The sequence below is a fragment of the Canis lupus genome, chromosome 12 (genome assembly GCF_003254725.2).
Source record: "Canis lupus dingo isolate Sandy chromosome 12, ASM325472v2, whole genome shotgun sequence".
Lineage (NCBI taxonomy): Eukaryota > Metazoa > Chordata > Mammalia > Carnivora > Canidae > Canis > Canis lupus.
Genome location: NC_064254.1, coordinates 47,062,060 through 47,076,252, shown reverse-complemented (window position 1 = coordinate 47,076,252; position 14,193 = coordinate 47,062,060).

Genomic DNA, 14,193 nt, shown 5'->3' with positions numbered 1-14,193 from the left:
AGACCCGGGATTGAATCCCACATCGGGCTCCCAGTGCATAGAGCCTGCTTCTCCCTCTGCCTGTGTCTCTGCCTCTCTCTCTCTCTCTCTCTCTCTCTCTCTCTCTCTGACTATCATAAATAAATAAAAAATTAAAAAAAATTTTTTTTTCATTGGCATCCCTAGCCCAAAAGTAGTGCCTAACTATTCTGGATGTATGCCCAATCAAGTACCTAATAGGTTTAAATAACCCAATAGCAGCAGTTTGCATGGTATCTGACAAATGTCATTGTGTTTCCCTTGAAATTTAAAAATACCCTGCTTCACCTCTGTGAGTTTGCTACAGTGCCCCAGGGCTCCTTGGCACACGGTTGGAGAATGCAGCCTTAATGTTTTAGGGTATTTAACAAATAATCGAATTCCAATTCATTTATGATTTCCTTATGAAAAATAAATAATAACTGCTATGATTTTACTTCTCTCTAGGTGATAAAATGATTGGCATGTATTAACATAAAGAGATCTCAGAAACATAATGTGAAGTGAGAAAGGCAAGTGTTGGAGTAATGTATACAAGATAAGAGCATCTATTTAAAGTTTATCTCTTATTTATGAACACAAAAGTGTAGTAAAATGAGGATGGGAAGGGAGTGCACTCAGGAGAGCGGTTGTCTCTGAGGAGGAGAGAAAATGGAATTGAAAAGACAGTAAGGAAAATGCACATTCTATCTGTGCTATTTTGTGTGTCATTCGACTACATAAAGTAAACATGACCTTGCTTTGGACTGAATGTGCTCCCCCAAATTCATATGTTGAGATTCTAATCCTCAGTGTGGTGGTGTTATGGGGTCGGACCTTTGGCAGGTAGTCAGGTCATGAGGATGGAGGCAACAGGTGCCCTTATAAAAAGAGACACAGACTTTGCTTTCTCCCTCTTCTCCCTGCTGTGCAAGGACACAATGAGCAAGATAGCCATCTGCAAGCCAGGAGGCAGGCTCTCACCAGACACTTGATCTGCTGGTGCCTTGATCCTGGACTTTCCAGCCTTCAGAACTCAGAAATAAATGCTTGTTGCTTAAGCCACCCAATCTATGGCAATTTGTTATAACACCTTGAGCTGATTAAGGCAATAACCAAATGTTGACACTTGTTATCTGGGGAGTGGACTATCTATAGGTTTTTCTTATGATTCTCTGTACTTTTCTATATTAAAACAAAACAAACACACAGAAACCAGCAAGAATTGAAAGCACAGATCAAGCATTATTTTTTTCTATATTGATCAACTCTTCAGCTATTTCATTTAGTTTTGGATCATAAAATAATTCTGAATCCTTTCTGAGGGTCAAAATAGCCATGATACCTACTTATTCTATCGCATTCAAAAACCACATCTGCTGTGCTTTATAAGATTAGTTGCTTATTAATCCTAATAAGGTGTAGCTTTTGCTATTAATCAGTTTCAGAAGACAGATTTACATTCGAATTTAACACATTATTGTGTTAAAGAAGAGACCAGGAGCACCTGGTGGCTCAGTTAAACATCTGATTCAGTTTCAGCTCAGGTCATGATCTCAGGGTCATGATATCAAGCCCCAAGTCAGGTTCCCCACCCAGTGATAAAGATTCACTTGAGAATCTTCACTGCTTGAAGATTCTCTCCCTCTGCTCCCCCCACCCCCACCTCAGCCCTGCTCACACATGCAAGTGCTTTTGCTGGTGCTCAATCTCTGTCTCTCTCAAATAAATAAATAAATCTTTTAAAACAGAAAGAAAGAAAAGAAGGAAGGAAGAAAGAAAGAACATCTTGATAAATTTTTTTAAATTTCAATATCTTACATATGGTAGACGTTTGATAAGTGTCTTTGGAATCTGTGAAACTAATTTGTCATTTTCTCAACATTAAAAAAAAACTAGCAATGAGAAAGAAACTTCTAGGCACAGAAATGTAGTAGTCTGATAATGTGGCTTGTCATTTTTATTATTTTTTAAATGTGATATATTCAGATAGTTCAAAATGAAAGGTTTAAACTGATACGCAATAAAAACTAAGGCTTCATCCAACACTTGATCCCCAGCCACTCAGTTCTCTCCTAAATAGGCAACCAAAATGACCAGTTTTTGTGCATATGTCTGGAAAAGAGATATTTTATCCATGTACAAGCAAATGGATAGATACTCTTTTTTTCTTCTGTTTATACAAATAGTAACATACTTATTTTCATGGCTCTAAATACCACCTATGGATGACATTGATTAGGCAGTCACTGGGATGTCTAATAAATATTTCAAATTCAACATGTGCAAACTGAATTCTTGATCTTTCCTCCAAACAGGCTGCGTCAGCCACTTTCCCATTCTGTCCACGGCACCCCCAGCTTCCTGCTTGCTCACTCAGTCCTACTTGACTCTTCTTCACATGCCACATCTAGTCTGTCAGGAAAGCCTGTTGCCTACCAGGAAGACTTTTCCAGAATCTGATCACTGCCCACCATCCCTTCTGCTGTCACTCAGGTGATGGCGACCAGTATCTCCCATTAGAGTCCCTGCCTGCCCTGGCTTTCCAGGGCTCTCCCTGCCTCCACTGCTGCCTCCCACAGCCTATTCTCCACAACCACCAGACTCTAAGTTCCAAGTCATACAATGCCATTCGATGCCTCAGATCCCTACAGGACTCCTTGTTCCTCAGAATGAAAGTCAACCTCCTTACATGGTGCTGGACTGATCTGCCTCCCACTGTCTTCCTCACCTTCTCTCTTGCTACTCTTTCCAGATCCTTCCATTCAGCTGCTGGCCTGCACCTGCACCAGCAGACATATTCCCGCCCTAGGGCCTTTTACTCCAGCTCCCAGGCCTGGAACTCTTCTTCAGACACTCTTCAGACAAATTCCTTCACCCCCTTCAAGTCTTTGTTCAAATCTCACCTTATAAGGCCCAACCTGACCATGGTATTTTTTATCAGTACACATTATCTTCTCCACCCTGAGGCCCCTCCATCTCCCATATTCTGGTCTACTCTTTCTTTTATCCATAGAACTTCCAGTTCTTGATATACTATTATGCAATGTTCATCATTGTTGTTTACTGATTGTCTCTTTTAACAGAATGCAAGCTCCACTACAATTAAGATCTTTGTCTATTTTATGGACATATCCCAAGTGTCTAGTGTGATGTCTGACACATAGCAGATGCTCAAATGTATTTGATGAATACATGAATGTATAAATAGATTATACTATGCATATCATTTGCACCTTGACTTTTTCACTAAATGATATATTCATTCATTCAACAAATACATTTTGGAAATCTCAGAAATTTTTAATCAGCACATATATTCTTTTTAATTTTTTTTACAGAAGCTTATTATTTCATTATAATTACATCATTAGAAAGATGTATTGTGGGGTGGCTCAGTCAGTTAACCATCTGCCTTCGGCTCAGGTCATGGACCCATGGTCCTGGGATCCAGCCCTGGGTCGTGCTCCCTGCTCCATGGGGAGCCTGCTTCTCCATCTCCCTCTGCCTGCCACTTCCCTTGCTTGTGCTCTCTCTGTCAAATAAATAAGTAAAAACTCTTTTAAAAAATTTATCATAATTTGCATAATTCATATAACTGGTTCTATTTAGATTGATTCAAATCTTTTATTTTTACAGAATAATACTGTAATGACAGTCTGGTTCATGCGTTATTTTACATGTGTAAGAATATCTGTAGGATAAACTGCTAGAATTGGAATTGCTGGGCCAAAGGGTATATGCTATTTAATTTTAATAGGTATTGCCAAATTTAATTCTATAGAACTTGTACCAATTTACATTCCCTCCAGGAATGTATGAGAATGTTTGTCTGCTCCCACTGTCATCAACACAGTTATAATCTTATTATCTTTGCCAGTCTGATAGGTAGATAATGAATTCTCAGTGTAGCTTTCATTTGCATGCCTCCTATTTTGAGTGACTGGAACATTTTTCCATAGGTTTAAATGATGTTTGATTCTTTCTTATTTCCTATGGTTGTTGATCTATTTCTTATTGCTTCCTAGGAGTCTTTTATATAGCAGAGAAATTAGCCCTTTGTCTGTGATAGGAAATGCAAATACTTTTCTCTGGTTTGTGGTTTGACTTTGGACCTCCTTAGGACTTTTGGCCTAGCAGATTAGAAAAAAAATGTCTTTATGAAGTTGAATGCACCATATTTATTCACACTTTATTCTTCTGAATTTTGCATCAGACATAGACAGCTATCCTCAATCTGACTTATTTGAACATTCTTAAATGGCTTCTTCCAATACTTTTGCAGTTTTATTTTTACTTTTGAACCTTGATCCACTTGAGATATCTCTTGATGTGCAGTGAGATAGAAGTAGATAACTTCACTAGGACTACCCACTTTTTCCCCAAGCCATTTATTGAATAAGCCATTTTTTTTTCACTATTTCCAAGTGCTATCTTTGCCCTAAGCTAAATTAATAAGTGATATTAAGGATATTCCAAATCAAATATTTCATCATTTGGGACACCATCCCTAAGTTCTCCCTATATCCTTATATTTTATTCTTTTTTAAAGAAGATTTTATTTATTTATTTACGAGAGAGAGAGAGAGCAACTGTGGGGAAAGAAGCAGAGGGAGATAGATGGACAAGCCGACTCTGCACTCAGCGTGGAGCCTGACATGGGGCTCAATTCCATGATCCTGAGATCATGCCTGAGCCGAAATGAAGAGTTCAATGACAAACTAACCGAGCCACTCAGGGGCTCCTATATTTTATTCTTAAATTCTATTCTGTGCCATTGAGTCTTGCATCTATTCATGTCTCGGGACCACTGTTTCAGTTTCTAATGACATGTAGTGAAAAGGCCTAGTGCTCATCATCACAAGTACTCTCAGAATTCCCTTAAATATTCTTTCTGCTTATTTTTCCACGTGAAATTTAGAAACAACTTGTCTATTTCCTCTTGAAAACAATGCCAGGACCAAGCCCCAAGATCAACAACAGAAGTAACAACAACAACCTTGTGATATTTCTCTGGATTTCTATTATATTCATGCCCTGCAGCTCCAATCTTGGCTATTGCCGTTAGCGTATTGAAATCACTGGAAAACAAAGTCTTTTCCTGTCCTGCATCTGAGCTAATTTTTATTGGAGTTTTGGTTGCAGGGGCAAGCATAGTTTTATCTTCATAGCTGCTCTTAGGCTGTTGTTCTGGGCTCTGAGCCTCAGCAATGCTGATATCCTTCTATTCATATTTTTCCTTATCAGTTCGTGCTATAGCATAATTTAAAGTGGTTTGTTAAAAGTCATAATTATAAGGGACTTATAATATGCATTTTATTAACTTCTTTTAGACAGAAGTCTTATAATCCTGAAACAATCTTGCAGTCATTCCAATTCAAGCTGTATGTTATGACTCTGTTCTTTAAATTTTTAAGTATATTTTCCACTTGAGTTCTTAAAGTTTCAGAGACACGACTGGTTTCTATGCAACCACTCAGGTGAAGTACATACTCTGTCTTGCTACTTTCCATTCCGTAGTGAAGTGCTTAGCATCTGTAGTCAATAAACATACTCCACAGGATGAAAGAGAAAAAAAATTGAGTAGAAGAATTTTAAAATAGCTGTCAGTAGGCTTTTCATAAGATTAAATTTTCAAAAGCTCAAATAAAAAAAATTTACCGATCATAGACTAAGTATACTTTAAAATCTACAAGCAGTAGATAGGCCATAATTCACATACACAATGCATACATACAGCACATAAAAAGAATGAGGAAATAAAATATAATGAAATCAGTACATCCTAAGATTTAGATAAGTGGCGTTAGGATCTGCATGAGAAATGCAGAACCATATGTGTTTGTGGGCTCATTTTTATAGGGATAAAAAATAACATTTGGAGTACTTCCTTTCTCTCAGGAACTATGCTAAACACTCGATTGAATCCTCACCAAGACCCTATGGTCCAGGCTCAATTATTATCTACACTTGTGGGTGAAAAAAAAATGAGGTTTAATAAGCAATTTGTCTAAAGCCAGACAGTTACCAGCTGGTAGACCAGGATTTACTCCTAGGAAGCCGGACTCCAGATCTCTATGCTGCTACTAAGCACAAATGAGACGCTGGAATGGGAGCATTTGCATGGTTTCATCCTAAATGGTGTAATAATAAATGGTCTTTCAAAATCAGCTTTATAGAAGTTTAATATACATAATAAAATTCACTAATTGTGTGTACAGTTAAATACATGCTTAAAAATGTATTCAGTGATATTATCATCACCAAAATTATAATACTGAACATTTCCATTACTCTCCAAAATTTCCCCATGCAACTTTATGAATTCCCCTTTGCCCCCAAACTCCCTGGCTCCTGGCAACCCCACTGATGTTCTTTCTGTCATGAGAGTTTTGCCTCTTCTAAAAGTTTATATAAATTATATAGTAGTTGTCTTTTGAGGATAAATAAAAAAAAAGATGTTATTTATTTATTTCAGAGAGAGAGAGAAAGCATAAGCATAGGGAGAGGCAGACAAAGAAGCTGAGCAGGGAGTCTGACTTGGGGTTCCATCCCAGAACCCCAGGATCATGACCTGAGCTGAAGGCAGATGCTTAACCAATTGAGCCACACAGGCATCCTGTTGTCGTTGTTGTTGTTGAGAGAGAGAGGGAGGTGAGGGGTGCAGAGGGAGAGAGAGAGAGAGAGAGAGAATTTTAAGCAGACTCCAGGCCCAGCGTGGAGGCCCAGACTCCAAGCCCGGGCCCAATGCAGGGCTTGATATCACAACCCTGAGATCATGACCTGAGCCAAAATCCAGAGTCAGATGATTATTCAACTGCCCAGGAACTCCTTGAGGATAAATTTTTAAATTTATCATGATGCATTTGGATTCATTATGTTATTGCATGTATCAGTAAGTTACTACTTTTTATTGTTGAATGCAATCCATTGCATACATATACCACAACTTGTTTATCCACCAATTGATGGATATTTGGATTATTTTCAGTTTGAGGTCATTACAAATAAGGCTGCAATGAACATTTGCATACAAATCATCTTTTGACATGTTTTAATTTCTCTTGAGTAAGTACTTCAAACATGACTCCTAGTTTGTATGGTATCATGTAGTCATATGATAAGGTTATATTTCTTTATAGGAAACTTCCAAATAATTTTTCAAAGTGTGTGAACCATTTTGTATTTCCTCCAGCCATGGGTAAATGTTCTAATGACTCATACCCTGGTCTACCCTTGGTATTGTGCATATTTAAATTTTAGGCATTAGTGTGTGGGCGTGTTTGTAGTGGTGTTTCATTGTGGGTTTTTTTCTCACAACTATTTATTGAAGGCCTATTATTTATCATGCATCATGCTACCCACAGGGAATAAAATGGTTAGTAATGCAGAGTTGATACTTGCCCTCAGAGTTTAAAGACCAGAGGAGGAGACAAATAAGCAATTATAACAGAGAATGCTAAGCAATATTATATTATGGCACCTCCTAACACAAATACCTGCCATTTTGTGTCCACCAACTCTTCTTTTCCATAATCAAAACATTTAGATGCAAAGTTGCTCAGAAATAGAAAAAAAAAGACTTTAGTAGAGGTGATTTTATTTTTTAAAAGATTTTAGTTATTCATGAGAGACACAGAGAGAGAAGCAGAGACATAGGCAGAGGAAGAAGCAGGCTTTCTGTAAGGACCCTGATGTGGGATGTGATCCCAGGATCCTGGGATCACACCCTGAGCCAAAGGCAGATGTTCAACCACTGAGCCACCCACGTGCCTAGTAGAGGTGATTTTAAATTCCTCTTGAATACATTTTTTTTCTTGAATACATTCTTATACATTCTTGTACATATTAGCTGCTTTGTCAGTATTTATATCTTGAAAATCAGTTTGAAAATACACAATTCTTTTAGAACTCTAGACACAGGTAACCTGATATTTTTTAGAGTAAAGAACCAAAAACATAAACACAGCATCATTCCTGATTTGTGCTTCTAGAATCCTATAGAATTAGGATTTGTAAGCTGATATTACTTTTGAAAATTCTTTGAAAAGACAAGAGGAGTGTGGTCAATTTTCCAAACACTTATAAAGTTCTATGTAATTGAGTTCTGAAGATACACAGGGAGAGCTACAGCTTTTCAGTCTGGAAGACGATGAAGACACTCTATCAGATCACCCCATTATAGCAGTTAGTATAGTACTACCTGAGCAGAGATGACTGCACAGCACAAAGCGAACCAAAATAATGGCATTTCTCCCACTCATGGAGAGACCTGGGGAGGATTTCACAGAGGTGGCATCAAGGTTAAGTGGTGAATTATCAGATCCAGAGGTAGGATGGAAGAAAGATCCAGGTGGAAGTAGTCAGGTATACGGCTACTCCACCTTTATTAAGACTTTAATAAAGACTTTAATAACTTTCCCAGAAGAGCAGACCAGTACCTCTCAGATGTCATACAGTTATCTGAACCATTAAAATAATGATAAAAATCTGGTGTCTAGAAATTCCTCCATTCAAGCAAAGATTAGGAGAACAGCCATCCCAGAAAATACGGACTAGGTATAGCCCCACATTTTCAGTTTACCTAGGCTGATATTAATCTGTTCTGAACAACTAGGCAGGAAACAACTAGCCATGTTCCATTGTTTAGTAGGAAAAAACGGAAAGATAGCAATCAGTGTGAACAACAGTATAATTAAGAGAAGTCAACTTGGCAAGGGTTCTTAATTTATACTAAATTGAAGTTTACAAAGCTCTCCTTCCAATTTGAAGGACTACGAAAGAAGGTAAGGTTTTGTCTTGAATGAAAGAATGTTGGTTTAGGAAAGTAACTTAATTTGTTAAGGAAACAGAAGCTTTAAGACAATTCTCCTAAAATTTCAACAGGAGCCAATGCAATGCGTATTCCATTCCATTAAACTAACATCCATAATGCTTATGAACTGGGATTTACTAGAAAATCCCTGAAATGTCACTCTAAGTACCATTACTTCTCTGAAAAATGGCTTTTCTTTCACTCTGGTCTCAGGGAGGGTCTCAGGCTTGAAAGACTAGCCCTTGTCATTTTACAATTAGATGATGTACGAGCATAAATACTGTAAGAGACTAATATTCCCTATCTATAAAATGAAGCTAGTAATATCTACTTCGTAGGATTCTTGTAAGGTAAAGTATATCGAGTTCTTTTTTTTTTAATTTTTTAAAGATTTATTTTTATTTATTTATGATAGAGAGAGACAGAGAGAGGCAGAGAGAGAAGCAGGCTCCATGCCTGGAGCCCGACGCGGGACTCCATCCCCGGACTCCAGGATCAGGCCCTGGGCCACAGGCAGGTGTGAAACCGCTGAGCCACCCAGGGATCCCCAGTATGTCGAGTTCTTAGCATAAAGCTGGCACCTGGGGCAGCCCAGGTGGCTCAGCGGTTTAGCGCCACCTTCAGCCCAGGGCGTGATCCTGGAGACCCAGGATCGAGTCCCCCATCAGGCTCCCTGCATGGAGCCTGCTTCTCCCTCTGCTTGTGTCTCTGCCTCTCTCTTTCTCTCTCTCTCTCTCATGAATAAATAAATAAAATCTTAAAAAAAAAAAGCTGGCACCTAATAAAATGTCAACAAAATGTATTAATCACCCTGTCTTTCTAGCCAGGGTACTGCAGTGAACTGCAAAGAGGTAACCGTTAGCAGTTTGACTTATCTCTGAAAGCCTGTTCCCCTGAACATGTCCTCCATAGAACCATCTTCTGACCAGTAACATATCTGTGCGTCTCAAGATATCCTGAAGCATCATTTTCTTTTTACAATAGGGGCTGGGATTCCTCAAGGTAATTAGAGATGGAAGATAATTGAACTGGGGATAAAATTTGCCCTTTGGACAAAATAAAAAATAAAATTCTAATCCTCATCAGTTTGGAAAAATCATTTCAATAGAATAGTCAAAAGAGAAAAAAATTTGAGTTGCATATTGTTTCTTTTATTCAAAGGTTGAATGGTCAAGCCACCTAAGACTTCCAGATTTTTCTCTTTTTTTCCTGTGTGATCTCTGGTTGTTCCCATTTCCAAATGGTGATTGTGGCTTTCCAAGGAAATGTTCAGGAGGGCAGCTGCCTTGGAGGTAGGTTGCCAGGGCTCCTCAACATTAAAACATGCACATGAAGGCTCCAGAAGGGAATGTAGCTGCAAGAGGCCTTTGCTAGCTGTTGGAGGTAGGCAGGCATGCTGCCCTGCCTCTTTGCCCCAAAGTCTGTTTTTGGTTGTCTTTTTAAAAGAACCCCTCAACAGATGCTCTATTTAATAATTTCATTTTATTTTTTAAAGATTTTATTTATTTATTCATGAGAGACAGAGACAGAGGCAGAGACACAGGCAGAGGGAGAAGCAGGCTCCATGCAGGGAGCCCGATGTGGGACTCAATCCCGAGACTCCAGGATCACACCTGGGGCCCAAGGGAGGCGCTCAACTACTGAGCCACCCAGGCTGCCCTATTTAATAACTTTAAAAAGGCAAACCATTTGTAGTCATTTAACACAATCTCAAAGCCTTGATTGCAAATGATGGTGAGATTGCCCGCATGGCCAAAATTATCATATGCTGTGTCCAACTTCTCAAGGTACACCACTACTTTTTTTTCTGGTGATCCCATAACGGAGCAGTTGATGTTGCATTAAGAACCATCGAGGCCTACCTTGAAGACCCAGGTGCCCAGCAGCTCAGGGTCTAAGTGCAGCTGGCAGGTGTGTGGCAGCAAAAGGATGGAGAGCAGCCAGCAGGGCCAGGGATCCACGATGGTGGGGGCCCCCAGAGGAGAGAAGGAGAGAGCAGGAGCCAGAGAGCAGCAGGCTGAGAATCTCATTTTAATTTACGTTTCCCTAAAACTAATCTTGAATAGCTTTTCATGTATTTAATTGCCATTTGTATATCTTCTTTGGTAAAAGGTTCAAATTTTGGCAGAGAAGGATTTTTTTTTCCTTTTTAAAGATTTTATTTATTTACTTGAGAGAGAGAGAGATAGCGAGAGAAAGCATGAGCAGTGGGGAGAGGGAGACACAGGCTCCCAGCTGAGCAGGGGGCCTTCTCTGGGCTCTATCGCAGGACCCTGAGATCATGACCTGAGCTGACGGCAGACACTTTACCTACTGAGTCACTCAGGTGCCCTGAACTGTGAATGTACTTTATATATTCTGCACTAATGACCTTTATCAGATATATATTTTCCAAATATTTTCCCTCATTTTGTGGCTTGCCTTTTTAGTTTAAAACATTTTCTGGTTTAACTTATGCTTTGTTCTCTGACATATGGGTTCTTTAGAAGTTGTTTAATTTCCAAATATTTAGGGATTTTTCAGATATCTTTCTGTTACTTTGAATTTAATCTAAATAATAGATTTCACATACTTTCAATCCTGTTAAGTTTATTGAGACTTGTTTTTTGGCCCATTTTATGGTCTTTATTTTATGAACATTCCATATATATTTGAAATGTTAATTAGGTCAATTTGCTTCCTAGTGTGGTTCATGTCTGCTTCATTCTTACTGATTTCTGCCTTCTTTCTTCTGCCTCAATTACCAATTGAGGATTGTTGAGGTTTCCAACTATAACTGAGGACTCATTTATTTTTTCTTTCTATCAGTTTTTGTGTTATATAACTTGAAGCTCTGATATTGCGTGAATACACATTTAGTGTTATTACAATCTCTTGATGAATCAATCTCTATCATTTTGAAATATCCCTTTTTTCCCCAGGTAAGTTGCTTGTTCTTAAATCAACAATGTCAGTAATTAATATAGCCATTCTACTTTTCTTTTGACTAGTTTTTTCATGACATTGTCATTTTTCATCCTTTACTTTTAACCTGTGTATCTTTACACCTGACTTGGATTTCTTATGAGTAGCATATGGTTAAATCTTGCGTTTTTGTTTTGTTTTGTTTTTTTAAAGAAAGAGAGGCAGAGACATAGGAAGAGGGAGAAGCAGGCTCCATCCTTTCAAAGAGCCTGTAGTGGGACTCGATCCCAGGACTCTGGGATCAGGCCCTGAGCCAAAGGCAGACGCTCAACGGCTGAGTCACCCAGGCATCCCTTTTTTTTTTTTTTAAGATTTCATTTATTTATTTATTTATTTATTTATTTATTTATTTATTTGAGAGAGAGGAAGAAGGGAGAGAGCCAGCATGAACAAACATAGTGAGGGTCAGGGACAAGCAGACTCCCCGTGGAGAGTAGAGCCCAACTCAGGGCAATCCCACCACCCCAAGGTCATGACCTGAGCCGAAACCTGAAGTTGGATGCTCAACTGACTGAGCCACACGGTGCCCCAAGACATGTTTTTTAATGCAATCAGACAATCTCTACATTTTAATTAGAGTGTTTGGACCATTTACACTGAATTTAAGTAAATCTGCCATATTGATTTTTGTTTTCTATTAATCTCACCTTTCTTTTTCTCTCAATTTTTGCTTTCTTTTGGTATATATATATAGGCTTAGTTGCTATACTTATTTGTTTTTTTTGTTTTAGTGGTTGCTCTAGGCTTTACATTGTACATCTTTAAGTTATCGTGTCTACATTCAAATAGTACACCACTTCACACAGGTGTGTAAGAGTCTTACTATGGTGTGCTTCCATCTCCCACCTCCCATTTGGTACAATTGTTGTCATATATATTACTTCTACATTTGTTATAAACCCCACATTCTTTTTTTCTTTTTTCTTTAAATAGTCAACTATAAAGAGATTAAGATGAGGAAAAATGTCTTTTACCTTTACTCACATATTTATCACTCCCACTGTTCCTTATTCCTTTATGTAGATTCAAAATTTTATCTGTTATTGATTCCTGCTGCCTAAAGAACTTCCTTTAATATTTATTATATTGCAGAAGGGTTAACAATAGATTTTCTCAGTTTTTGCTTGTCTGAAAAAGTCATTCTTTTGCCTTCATATTTGCAGAACTTTTCACTGGGTATAACTGGTTTTGCTTTTCTCTCTCAGTACTTTAAAGATGTTGCTACATTGTTTTCTGGCTTGTTTAGTTTCTGTTAAGAAGCTTGAAGTTCACTGTCATTCTTTGTTCCTCCACAGGTAAAGTATCTTTTTTCTCTGGTTGAATTTTAGCTTGTTTTTTAAAATCACATACTTTCAACAGTTTGATTTATACACTTCAGTGTGGATTTCTTTATACTTATTTTGCTTGGAGTTCATTAAGCTGAATAGATCTGTGGCTGTATATTTTCCTCAAATTTGGAAAATGTTCAGCTATCATTTCCTCAAATATTTTTTCTGCACCTCTCACATATGTTTCCCCCTGCAACTCCAATTACATGTATGTTAGGCTTTTTTAATGCTGTTCCACAGGTCTTTGAGGCTCTGTTAATATTTTCAGTCTGTTGTTTTGTGATTAAATTTGGACGTTTTTATATATTTTTTTAAGATTTTGTTTATTATTTGAGAGAGAGAGAGAGAACACACAAGTTTGGGGGATAGGGCAGAGGGAGAAGGAGAAGCAGATTCCCTGCTGAGCAGGAAGCCTGATGAGGGGCTCAATCCCAGGACCCCAAGATCATGACCTGAGCTGAAGGCAGAGGCTTAACTGACTGAGCCACCCAGACACCCCTCAGTTTTGATTCTTTCTTTCTTTCTTTCTTTCTTTCTTTCTTTCTTTCTTTCTTTCTTTCTTTCTTTTTTTTTGTTTGGATTTCTATTGCTATAACTCCAAATTTATCTTTTCCTCTTAATCCTACCCAGAGTATTTTTCATTTCACATGTCCTATTTTTCATCTCTACATGATTCATTGAAATACACACACACACACACACACACACACAGAGGTACCTGTACCACATACCACTTTGAGAGATGCTTTAGATGGCACATGCACATGTCCACCCAATTCAACAGATGTTAACCTCTACTACTTCAGTCTCAGGAGACCATACTGCTATGGCATGCACTTAATCCCTGTATCCATTTCTCCAGAGTAAACCACTACCATTTCCCCACTGCAACAGACTCTCTTGCTTCTGCTCCTCCTTAGTGCAACCCCACTCTTTGCTCTCATTTCTGTACCTTTCTCCACCATCTTCCTTAGCCTTCCTGGTACCTCCTTCCTCCCCAGTTCTCTGCTCACACATTCCACTCTCAGTTCATCTTTCTTCAGCCCAACCCTCAGGATACTGTTTCATTTCCCAGCCCGATGCTTCCCC